At 42.3% G+C, this 12,029-nt stretch overlaps 1 protein-coding gene across 1 annotated transcript in view; it reads right to left on the bottom strand.

Annotated features, from left to right (window-relative positions):
• The window catches only part of LOC115471581 (deleted in malignant brain tumors 1 protein-like), a 121,311-nt gene that overhangs the window by 92,119 nt on the left and 17,163 nt on the right, over positions 1-12,029 (bottom strand). The window contains exon 4 of the transcript XR_003942370.1: positions 9,913-10,227. The gene's annotated coding sequence lies outside the window, so the exon portion shown is untranslated. The remainder of the gene's footprint in view (positions 1-9,912; positions 10,228-12,029) is intronic.

Here is a 12,029-nt window from a genome sequence, read left to right as displayed (position 1 = left end):
GAGGATTAAAGTGCTGCCTAATAGCCCTATGATGCCATGTGTTCTCTGTGCTGATTGACCAAGTAGTTTCCATGTATGCCCCTTCCACACAGGGTCTGGTTTGGAGGCTGATGTTGAAAGCCCTGCGGTAGAGCTGGCTCAGTTTATAGCTTCTACTGCTAAATTATCAATGAAAAAATTCCAGTCTTTGCAATAAGCAATGAGCATGCAAGTTATTGCTGTGTTAAAATCGCAGCAATAATCTGCAGCTCATTTCACAATTTCCCCATTCCTGCAGTGTGCGGGTGGTGATTGGCTCACACACTGACAGCAATGGGGACATTGTTTTAAAAAGCTGCAGGCAATACACTGTCTAGTGGCCCCCACAGCCCAACCCGATCTGCCAATCTGACCCCTCCCATACCCTCCAACACATCATTTTCTGCATGGGCTCCATGACATGGTGTCCCCCCTCCAAAAAAAACCCCAGAAGCCCTAGTACTCTAGTGGTTCTTCTCTGGCCTGACCCGCTGGCTCCGAAATTACAAATAAAATTCCCAGTAGTATAGAGGCCCCCTCCCAACCAATGGATCTGCCAAATAAGAGAATTTTTCCCTTATTTGGTAGTGTGGTGGACACTACCAAATAAGGGAAAAATTCCCTTACATGGCAGACTGACCTTGCTCAGTGTATCCTAGGATGCACTGTTTGAGGTCCGGTGCCACCATTTTTCAAGATGGTGGTGCTAGAGGCAGGAGTGAGTGAGCATTGCTTCTGCCTCTTTTAAGGTATGCCTTGGAAGTGGGGCTCAGGAGAGCCTGTGAGTTCACTAAGGAGTGCGAGGGTAACCAAGACACTAGGGATTTCATTTTTTAAGTCAGAGAAGGGAGCTGAGTCAGGTAGGGAGGGGGGCCATTAGACACCAGGGATTTATTTTTTTAAGTTGGGCGAAAATGAGAGTCGGGTTGAGGGAGGGAGAGAGGCTGCTAGACTACTAGGCGGAGGTGCAAAAGCCAACAGGAAAAGTTTTTATAAGATACATGCACTCCCATTGTGAATGGGAAGTACATGTATAATTTTTTGGAGCAGCAAAACCATACCCCAAACACACTCTCTTTGAATCTGTGTTTTCTGGAACATCAGCATTTACCCATATACGTGTCTCACAAGGCTTAAAACAACCATCTGTATCAACTGGCTCACCTTTATCCACATGTTATTTCACACTATTGGCTAAATCTATGTTGGCTTTGTCCCATTAAGCCATGACTATCTATATGCTTAGTAATTTTATTCTCTATAATAGTTTCTAGCATTTTGTCCAACACCAACTTGTGGTTTTCTGAATTAGCCATGGAAACCTTTTTTTTCTTTGTTTTCAAAATTATGAAAAAAATCTTTAAAATAGCAATAATTAAAGTGAAAAAATCTTTAAAATAGCAATAATTAAAGTATCTATGAGTAAGTCTTCAAACACCCAAATATAATCAACCAAGGTAACATTTAAAAGATTGGTGAATACTAGAGGCTACCTGGCTATATTACGCGATATAACCGGCTAGCTGCTAATATTCTGTGCTTAGCTGGCTAAGTTTAGCAGCTAAATTGTGCATTCTAAATGCGAGGCCTATCTTTGGCTGCTATAAACTTAACCTACTAGCTCTGAATATTGTGACAAGGCTACAGCCCAGAGGTACAAAATGAAACAACAAAATCCTGAACTACGTCTCCCAGAATGCATTGCCCGTCCCAGCAAGGGGAGCCCCAGGGATAGACAAGACGGCTATATACCAACTCTGACCACAAGAGGGAGGGAGAAGGAAGAAGCCCAGTTCCCCTGGCTCCGTAATCAATACATCATGCCTCCCACCTGTAGAGGGAAGGGTGCGGTGAGAAGCAGGTGGAGGAGGGGGTTAAGGAGGCTGAGCAAGAAGCAGAAGGCAGAATGGAATGGGAGCTTGAGAGCTGAGGAAGGCAGCCCCTGAAGGTTTGGAAACCTACATGGTTTGGGAATTTATTTTGGTTTAAACCGGTTTTTCTTTTGTAAAACCTGATTATTTTGAGAACCTCTGAAGTTGGAAGGCTTGTTTATGAAGGAGGGCTGCCTGGTGGGAAGAGGGGTTCAGTTCAGGAGGAGAGGAGCAGTGCAGGCTGAGATACCTTGGGTGAGGAAGTCCCAAAAGTATTGCACCTCCTGGAAGTAAAGGCTGCTTGGGGATTAACCGGCTTGAGGGGAAATCCTGCTTGTGGGACAAGTACTATTTGTTTGTTACTGATCAGGACAAAAAGCAGGGATTTCCAAAGGGCTCTTGCATTCCCCTCAGGGAAGGGGGCAAAGTCTTTGTGTAATTGGCTGGTGTACTAAGCAAGGCAGAACAGCCCTGCCTGAGAAGCAAGTCTCTACTCTGGAGTGAAGTTTTGTTTATGAATCTGGAAAATAAAGGAATGTTTTTGAAGTATTTCCTGGTGGCAGTTTTGTGAAGTTCTGGCTATTCATGGGAGGCAGCTTCCTCCCCCATACAGGAGCAGCAGGCCCGTGCCGATTGCGGCACTTAGCTGGCCTGCCTCCTATGGGCGGAATATCAGCTGAACTGAATTTAAAAATGGGCCAAATTGGATCACGGGTTCCTGAGAAAAAAAGCTGCTCCTGCTCAAAAAAATAATGACCTAAAGCATTTCTATGGGAGAGCCAATTCCAGCTTCTGCAGAATAGAACTTACTTAGTGAAACACAGCACTTTAGGGAATTCCTCCCTTCAAACTGCCTCTCCCCTGTTCTCAATTGCCTCACCCTCCAAATTACTACCTTTAACTGTCCCACTCACCAGAAATTCCCTCCCTGCATTTGTCCCACCACAAACTGCCCTCACCCCCAAAACTATCCCCCAACTGCCACACTACCCCACAAACAGCCCCTACTCCCCTAAACTGCCTCCACAATTGCACTTCTACCTCACAAATTGCACCTAGCACCCACAATTTACCCACTATGCTGCTATCTGTCCCTACCCCCAAAACTACTCTTTCAACTGTCCCAAATTCAACTGCCTCACCCTACCATTATTTGCCCAGCTCCATAAACTACCACTACAACTGCCCCACTACCCCAAACTGCCCCAACTCTCAAAACTAGACCCCCCCCCCCCCGGCATCTGTGCAACCACCCATTATCTACCCCAAGCCTCCAAATTACCACCCCATTATCTGTTCTAACCCTCAAAACTATCTCGTCATACCACAAACTGCAACCAACCCTCAAAACTACCCCACCACCCCCAACCTGTGCACCCCCCGAAAACTACCTCCATCACAACTGCCCCACCACTTCACTTCTGATTCAACCCCCAAAACTGCCCTGTAAAACTGCACCAACCCCTAAATGCCCCCACCCTCCAAAACTGACTTCTGCAACTGCCCCACCACCCCAAAACTACATAAGAATAGCCACACTGGGTCAGACCAGTGCTCCATCTAGCCCAGTATCCTGTTTCCAGCAGTGGGTTTTCTGGTGAGGTACGCATGGGAGGTTGCCTGAGGTAGAGTATGCATTTCTGAGAATGTCTGAGAGAATGTGGGGGTCTATTATGTTGGATTATTTGTAGTAAATAATTAGCAGATTTTAGTACACACAGCTTCAGCTTTAGAAATGTTAATTTCTTTCTTCATCTCTCTCTCATTCACCCCTGAATAATTCACTGCTGAGTCACTTTAAAGTTGAAGTAACAAAACATCTGTTTACTCACAGTTTGCAGTTAGATTATAATCAGACAGGCTTATATATACATATTACTATACATTTGTATTATCAGCTCCTTCCATGTGCTTAGATGGTAATGGATGCTCACACCACCATAGATCCTCTCAGGTTAGGAGAGATCATGAGCTCCATGTGCTCCATGTGCTGCATCTGCTGTGTCTAACCCCCACAGGAAGTTACATAGCTGTGTGACCTCTCTAAGTAATTCACATCAGAGGTCACAGAGTAATCACAGAGAAATAATAGGTGACAGGCAATGCATGTAAAATACAATTACATTCCAACAAACCCCTTCTCATGCATAACTGTCATGCAATTATTTATTCATACAAAGTCCAAGCTTTATACGCAGATCCTCAAAATGTTCTCTGGGTAACGGTTTGGTCATGATGTCAGCTGTCATCTCACTGGTGTGACAATAGTGTAGACTGATGACCCCTTCTTTCGCCAACTCTCGCACGTTGTGGTATTTCGTTGCGATGTGCTTGGTGCGTGACTGAACCTTGTCATTCTGTGACAGTCGGATGCAGCTCTGATTATCTTCCATTATCTGGATTGGTCTCTTTTCAGCTATTCCGAAATCCAGCATAAGTTTTTCAATCCACATCAGTTCTCTGCACGCTTCCGATACGGCCACGTATTCAGCTTCTGTAGAAGACAAACTCACAATACTTTGTTTATGACTGGCCCATGAAATTTATACATTTCCATACATAAACACATATCCACTTGTGGATTTATAATCAGAATGATCCCCTGCCCAATCTGAATCACAGTAACATATTAGTTTTGGATTACTATTGGCTGAAATCTTTAATTTACAATCAATGGTACCCTTTAATACCTTACCATCCTTTTAACTGCAGTCCAATCTGATTTGGTAGGTGAGCTGACCCTTCTGCTCAAAATTCCTACTGCATTTGCTATATCAGCCCTGTATGTGGTAGCTAGATATAAAAGCTTACCTATGGCTGATCTATATTGGATGTTATCTGGTAAAGGTTCTCTTACTGTTCATCCTTCAGAAAATCAGTGATCATGGGAGTGCTTACAACTTGGGCATCTTGCATACCTAAACTTTCAATAAGCTCATTTATTTTCTGCTTCTGGCTTAGAAGATAAGAACCATCATTTTGTTTCTCAATTTCTATACCAAGATAGTATGACACATTACCCAGTTCTTTTATCTCACATTCAGGTTTAAACACTTTACAATGTCCTTGTACTCTTGCTCACTTTTGCTTGCAATGAGCAGATCATCAACAAAAGCTAAAATGTATGCATATTGTCCATTTGTGCACCTAGTGTACAAACATTTATCTGCTTCACCTTGCTTAAATCCTAAATTTGTCAATATTTCATGCAATTTTTCATTCCAACATTTGCACTTTGCTTTAATCCATAAAGACCTTTGTTTAATTTACACACTAGCTGTCTTTGTTTTGTATTTATGAAACCTGTTGGCTGTTCCATGTACAAGTCTTCAGTTATATCTCCGTGAAGAAACGCTGTTTTCACATCAATGTGTTTGACTTGCATGCCTTTTGAGACTGCAATGCTCAGAAGTGTTCTGATTGTCGTGTGTTTCACTACAGGTGCAAACACTTCATCAAAATCTTCTCCATATTTTTGAAGATATCCCTTTGCCACTAATCTGGCTTTATACCTTTCCACTTTATTGTGCATTCCTTTTTAACTTGAATACCCATTTGCATCCTATAGCTTTCTTGCCAGGAGGTAATTTTGTAAGAATCCAAGTATTATTTTTATCCAATGCATCAATTTCTTCTTGTGCAGCTTTATGCCATTCAGCAGCTTCTTCTGCTGGCATTTTTCTCAATCTCATCCCATGTTAAGGGCTCTTGAGCTTCTGCTGACTTTGTTAGGTAAGACAGTCTTGGGGGTGGAACACCTTTGTTTTCCCTGGATGAGCGTCTGACTACAGGTTGGTCCGACCTTTCTGCATCCTCTAAATCTGAGAGTCCTTCTCCAATTGATTCCCCTTCTCCAACTGTACTGTCTTCTTCAATGATCCTTTCTGTGTCTGCTTCCTCTGCCTGTTCCTCGTTAGATACAGATGAGTTGCTTTCAGACATCTGCCTTGGTATGGCATTTATATACACTGGCATGTCTATTATGGTTCTAGTTTCATATTCTGGATGATAAGGCTCATCTGGGATAATCCAGCCTTTATCAACCCTTTTGTTTCATCAAAATATGTAACATGTCTTATGCCAACAATGCCAGTTTTCAGATTCAAAATTCTATATCCTTTGTGTCCTGGAGTATAGCCAACTAAAATGCCCCTTTCTGTTGTGGAATCCAGCTTATGCCTTCTTTGCTTTGGTACATGAGCATATGCTGTACTTCCAAATGTTCTTATGTGTGACAGGTTTGGCTTCCTACCATGCCATGTCTCATGTGGTGTGCGCTCAGCGCCTTTAGTTGGCATTCTGTTTTGTAGGTACACTGCTGTGAGAATGGCTTCCCCCCATAGTCTTTTAGGGAGATTGCTATCTGACAGCATACATCTGGTCATTTCCACAAGTGACCTAAATTTTCTCTCTGCAACAGAATTTTGCTCTGGTGTATAAGCTACTGTTGTGATATGTTGAATGCCTTCTTGTTCTAGAAATGTGCGCATGCTTTGTGAAGTGAACTCACCACCATTGTCGGTCTGAAGAACCTTTGGTTTTCTTTCAAATTTATTGCTCACCATGGCTACGTATTTCTTCAGCATGTCTGTGACTTGACTTTTTTCTTTCAGCAAATAGGCCACACAATATCTAGAGAAATCATCCAAGAATATTAGCACAAATCTGTTATTTCCCAATGATGGGATATTAAACGGTCCACATAAGTCACTGTGTATTAAGTCCAGTACTTTATTACTCCTATTTCCTGTGTATGCAGGAAATGAGGGTCTCACACCTTTTTGAGTAACACAGTCTATGCATTTCTCCATTTTACCAGCATCTGCACTTATCTGAATGCCGGTGGCCAGTTGCTTACTGTAAAGATCCTGGATCACCTTAAAATCACGATGTCCCAGGCGGCGGTGCCAGATTTCCAGACTACATTTACCATCATTCTTCCTTACTTGCGCCATATGTGAGGCTTCACCTGAAATGCTCAGTTTATAAACATCATTATGCATAAAAGCTTCAGCATACACTTCATCATTTTTAGAGATTGTGCACTTACTGTTTTCAAAATGAATCACAAATCCCTTCTTATCTAATGTAGATACACTAAGCATATTGCAAACTGCTTGGGGAATATACAAGACATCACTTACAGGAATTTCTTTAACTTCATTAGACACTTTGCATTTTAAGAATCCAATACCTTTTGCTTGGATCTTAGCAGTCCCTGCGTTTGCAGTTTTAAGAATACCTTCCTCTGGACACATTTCCTGAAAGAAATCCTTACAATTGGTTAAATGGCATGTACTCCCTGAATCCAAAATCCAAGTACTTTCATTTGAATTATTATTTACCATAGTCAAAGATTTTTCTGCCATTAGAAAGCCCTTGTGTTTATCTTTGTCCTTCATACATTTCCTGGTTTGAAAATTCTTTAGTTCCATTGGCTTAGGTGAGCTAGAGGGAGTGTTTTGTGTTTCCTTACACCATTTAGATACATGTCCCTCCTTTCCACATGAGTAGCAAATCAGCTTGCCCTTGGGTGGAGTTTTCCCATAGCTCCGCCTTCCTCTGTTCTTTGCCAAGAAATTTGTTTCATTTCTCTCTGACTTGCTTTGAGAACACATCTCCTCAGAATCATTTATTATGCATTCCTGCCTTAGTTTTGATGTTGCCTGTTCAAAAGATTGCCCTTCAATGGCCTCATTTACAGACCTAAAAACATCAAACTTCTTTGATAGTGAGGTAAAAAGAAATGCTCTTTTCAATGCATCACACATGGGAATTCCAGAAAGTTCTAGCTTTTGAAATGAAGACATAAGATGCATAATGTGATCATTACATTTACTTTTATCCCTTAATTTGGTTTCATTCAACTCTGCCAACCAAATTGGTTGCTGCTTTGCATATGTAGTTGCATACATAGTTCTCAGTTTATATAAAATGTCCTTTGGTGTATCTTTTCCCTCCACTAATATGGCTTGTTTCTCTGAGAGAGCTTCCAAAAGCATGCACTTCACATAATAGTTTGCATTGTCCCATTCAGCCATATTTTCAGCTGTTCTGTCTTGGTCTAAGCATATATCTAATCTTTTTGCTCGAAGGAAACATATGAATCTTAATTCCCACTGCTGATAATTAAACTCAGTTAATCTAGGCACCTTGAGAGAATAGAACAATGGTGAATTTCTTCCCTCAGCCATTTTCTTAGCCTTCTGTCTGCTGTGTGGGGGGAGAGAGAGACAGACTGAATCTTTCCTTTAAAACTTAAGAGAAAAATGTGGCCTTTTTTCTGCCTGGTAATATTTCTCTTCTTTTTCAATTCCTGGGCCTGGGCCCATAACCCTTTTGTTGGATTATTGTAGTAAATAATTAGCAGATTTTAGTACACACAGCTTCAGCTTTAGAAATGTTAATTTCTTTCTTCATCTCTCTCTCATTCACCCCTGAATAATTCACTGCTGAGTCACTTTAAAGTTGAAGTAACAAAACATCTGTTTACTCACAGTTTGCAGTTAGATTATAATCAGACAGGCTTATATATACATATTACTATACATTTGTATTATCAGCTCCTTCCATGTGCTTAGATGGTAATGGATGCTCACACCACCATAGATCCTCTCAGGTTAGGAGAGATCATGAGCTCCATGTGCTCCATGTGCTGCATCTGCTGTGTCTAACCCCCACAGGAAGTTACATAGCTGTGTGACCTCTCTAAGTAATTCACATCAGAGGTCACAGAGTAATCACAGAGAAATAATAGGTGACAGGCAATGCATGTAAAATACAATTACATTCCAACATATTAGAGAGTATGTGTATGGGCTACAGAGAACTGTAGATGTAGTGGGAGTTGACACTTTCTCCATTCTCAGCACTTCCCCCTTTTTCTAATCTTTCCCCACATATTCTCCCTTTTCACCCTTCTTCTGAAGAGGATTTCCGCTACTGCTGCCACTGGATCTCCATGTCTTTGGGTGATGTGGCATCACCACCCCTCTGCATCAGTCCCCACCTGGTCATTGAGTCTTCAGCTTGTCAAAGAATGAAAACTTCTTCTAGCTTGTACAATTGAGCTGAGTAGTTCTGCACAAATTTTCAGCCAGTGGTGACTGATAAACTGCACCACTCAGTTTTCACCGTTACGAGTTACTGTCACTCTTTGAGGGCAGGGGAAGGAGAACCTCTATCAGCTGTTGAACCTGTGCCACTGTGGGCACCAGAAAGTATCTTCTGCTGGCATTGTGGTGGGAATCTCCTTCAGCAAAATGTTTAGTTGCAGGCTCCCTCCCCTTGATATTCAAACCTACTTAACCAGTTAGACACGGCTGCTGACCAGTTAAATAGCATATCGGTGCCTAACCACGGATATTCAGCGGGAGATAACTGGTTATAACCCGCTAAATATCCACGGTTAGCAACTAGCCACTAACCAGCTACACTGTGTGACACAGCTGGTTAGACACGGATATTCAGCCTTAAGTGGCTATGCTCAGCAGTTAAAATAGGCTGCATAAATAGAAGGTCAATCTTTAACTGCTAAAAGGTTAACCGACTAGCGCTGAATGTCGGTTTAACTGGTTAACTTTTTAGCGGTTCCCTCCCCCCCCAGGATTTTCAATGCCTGTCACCGGAAACAACCTAGCATTGAATGTCTGGGTTTAACACTGGCAGCGGACAGCAAAAACATTGCCCGCCGCCAGCTGAATATTGAGTCCCTTGTGACCTTGGGTAAGTCCCTGGTGTTTCTTCTAATTCTGCCACAGATTATGTGACAATCTCTCTGTTTATTTATTGTTACCCTTCTCTGCCTCTCCTTCCCTTTTCAAACTAACCTTTTCTTCACATTACTGGATACATTTGCCTTCTTTTTCACTTCCCTTTCCTGCTTCCTTCTGTTCAGTTTCTGTGATCTGTGAACAATATTTATAATTCTCATAAACCAATTGCACTACAGACACAGAACTCACTTAGGCCACAGGAATTAAAACCCCCACTTGGTCAGTCAACATTCTCATAGTGGAATTACCTGAGCAGACGACATTGACATCTTCTCCATGGTTACAATCATTCGTCCCAAAAGGCTTTGCTTTGCATTCTTGCAGATTAGGCTCTGACCCATTGCAGCTCACTTCATGAAGCCAAATAGGATCACTCCCTTGGCTATTCCAGCCCCACCATTCCATAACTATAGGATATCCACAGTTCAGTTCTCGGCATACCACATGAGCATCTCGTAAATCCCAGCCACGAGCACACACTGTGCCCCATTGCTCATTATGATTCACTTCCAATCTCCCTGAGCAGCGACTAATGCTACCCACCAGTGTCCACTTCAGATGATCTGTAAAAACAATAAACCAATAATTACGGCTGTCATCAGTCCTTACTAGTGTCCTGATTCATCTTGAAATCACCTGAATCCCTCAGTGGAATGGCCAATTTCTAATTCACAAGGCCCCATTAATGATCATTTTGCTTCTATAAGACAGTTAATAAAACCTTATAACCCGTGGTGCATACCAGCAGCACTGAAAGATGGGTTTCTAAAAGAAGTGAGCTGAATAACTTGGAAACCATTGAAGAGGTAGAAGAGCCCAAGAACTAGGTTCATCTATTAGTCATAATTCAACAATATGATCAAACACTTCACTTGTGCATTGATCCCAAAAGACCTGAGCAAATATATCAAGCAAGAGTACTGCCATCCCACAACAAGAGAACTTTTAAAGTCAAATCCTTTTCAAAGTTAGATATATCATTAGGATTTTGGTATTAGATGGTGTGTCAGTCTTTGTAGCTTTAATATTCCATTTGGATTTCACTGTTATCTTAAAATCTTCTGTAATTTCTTCAGTATTATAAGTTTTCCACATGACTATCCATTATGTTTATGTGAATGATGTCTTAAACTTTCTGCTGTCAGACTAGAAGAGTTTGGTGCATGTTTAAAACTAGCATTGGACTGAGCCAAATTGAAAGTCACACTAGTATCTAGCAATAGATATTATGACCTGTATTGATTTAATATGGAGTTCCCCTGAATGCACAAGTTTGAGCAGCCTCTTGAAATTAGATCATTTTACATAACACATTGGTGCTGTATGTGTATAGCTGTTCAGGTTATGTGCTTAATAAAGTAATTCTTTTCTACAATTTCCAGGTTCCCCAGCATAGAAATATCTGGTGATGTCATATCTTCTAAAGGAAACAACCCAGTGCTCTGCATTCAGTGTCAACCACCTTTTCCTCACACACCACCTTTAGGGCAGTAATGGCATCTCTGCGGGTGGCAACTGTCTCCTCTATGTCTTGGCAGCAGACTAGCCGAGGACACTGTTATGCAGGGGCGTAGCCAGACACCCAATTTTGGGTGGGCCTGGCCCAAGGTGGGTGGACAGAAGAACCTCACCCTGTCCCACAGGTGATTTGGTGTCTCCTTCTCTCGCCTGCATGCCATATGGTCTCTCAAACATCCCCCCCTCTCCCGTATACCTTTTAAATAGCAGATTTTCACCAGCAGCGAGCAGCAACTAATACACACTGCTCATGTTGGCCCCACACCCTTCTCTCTGATGCAACTTCCTGTTTCCGCCTAGGCAGGAATACATCAGAGAGAAGGCTGTGGGACCGGTGCGAGCAGTATGCATGACACTGCTCACTGCAGGCGAAGATTTGCTACTTACAAGGTATGCAGGAGGGGCAGTTGTTGGGAGTTTTCGACTGGTGGGGCTTGGGGATCCCAGCCAGCCACATCATAGGTATGCTGCTACTGGGTGGGCCTGAGCCCAAAGTGGTGCCCACCCTTGGCTATGTCACAGCTGTTATGTTTACAGAAATAGCTTTGAACATTACTAACTTCCTTCCTGTGAAGTGAAGAAGAGCACTTTAATAAATATTTGTTTTCACCACAATTTGCAAAGTGTGTATGGCTTGTTTTACCTGCCTGCATGGGTGGGAGGCTCTGGTGGCAGCAGAAATCCTCCTCTTATAAAGCAAATTTACTCACCTGTAGTGGGTGTTCTCTGAGGACAGCAGGGTATATGTTCTCACATCTGGGTGATGTCATGCACAGAGCCCAGTATAGATGCCGCCTAGTATTCACTAACATAGTAAATGACGGCAGATAAAGACCTGTATGGTCCA

Source organism: Microcaecilia unicolor, chromosome 6, assembly GCF_901765095.1.
Source record: "Microcaecilia unicolor chromosome 6, aMicUni1.1, whole genome shotgun sequence".
Lineage (NCBI taxonomy): Eukaryota > Metazoa > Chordata > Amphibia > Gymnophiona > Siphonopidae > Microcaecilia > Microcaecilia unicolor.
This window is presented reverse-complemented; position numbering and strand designations above follow the sequence as displayed.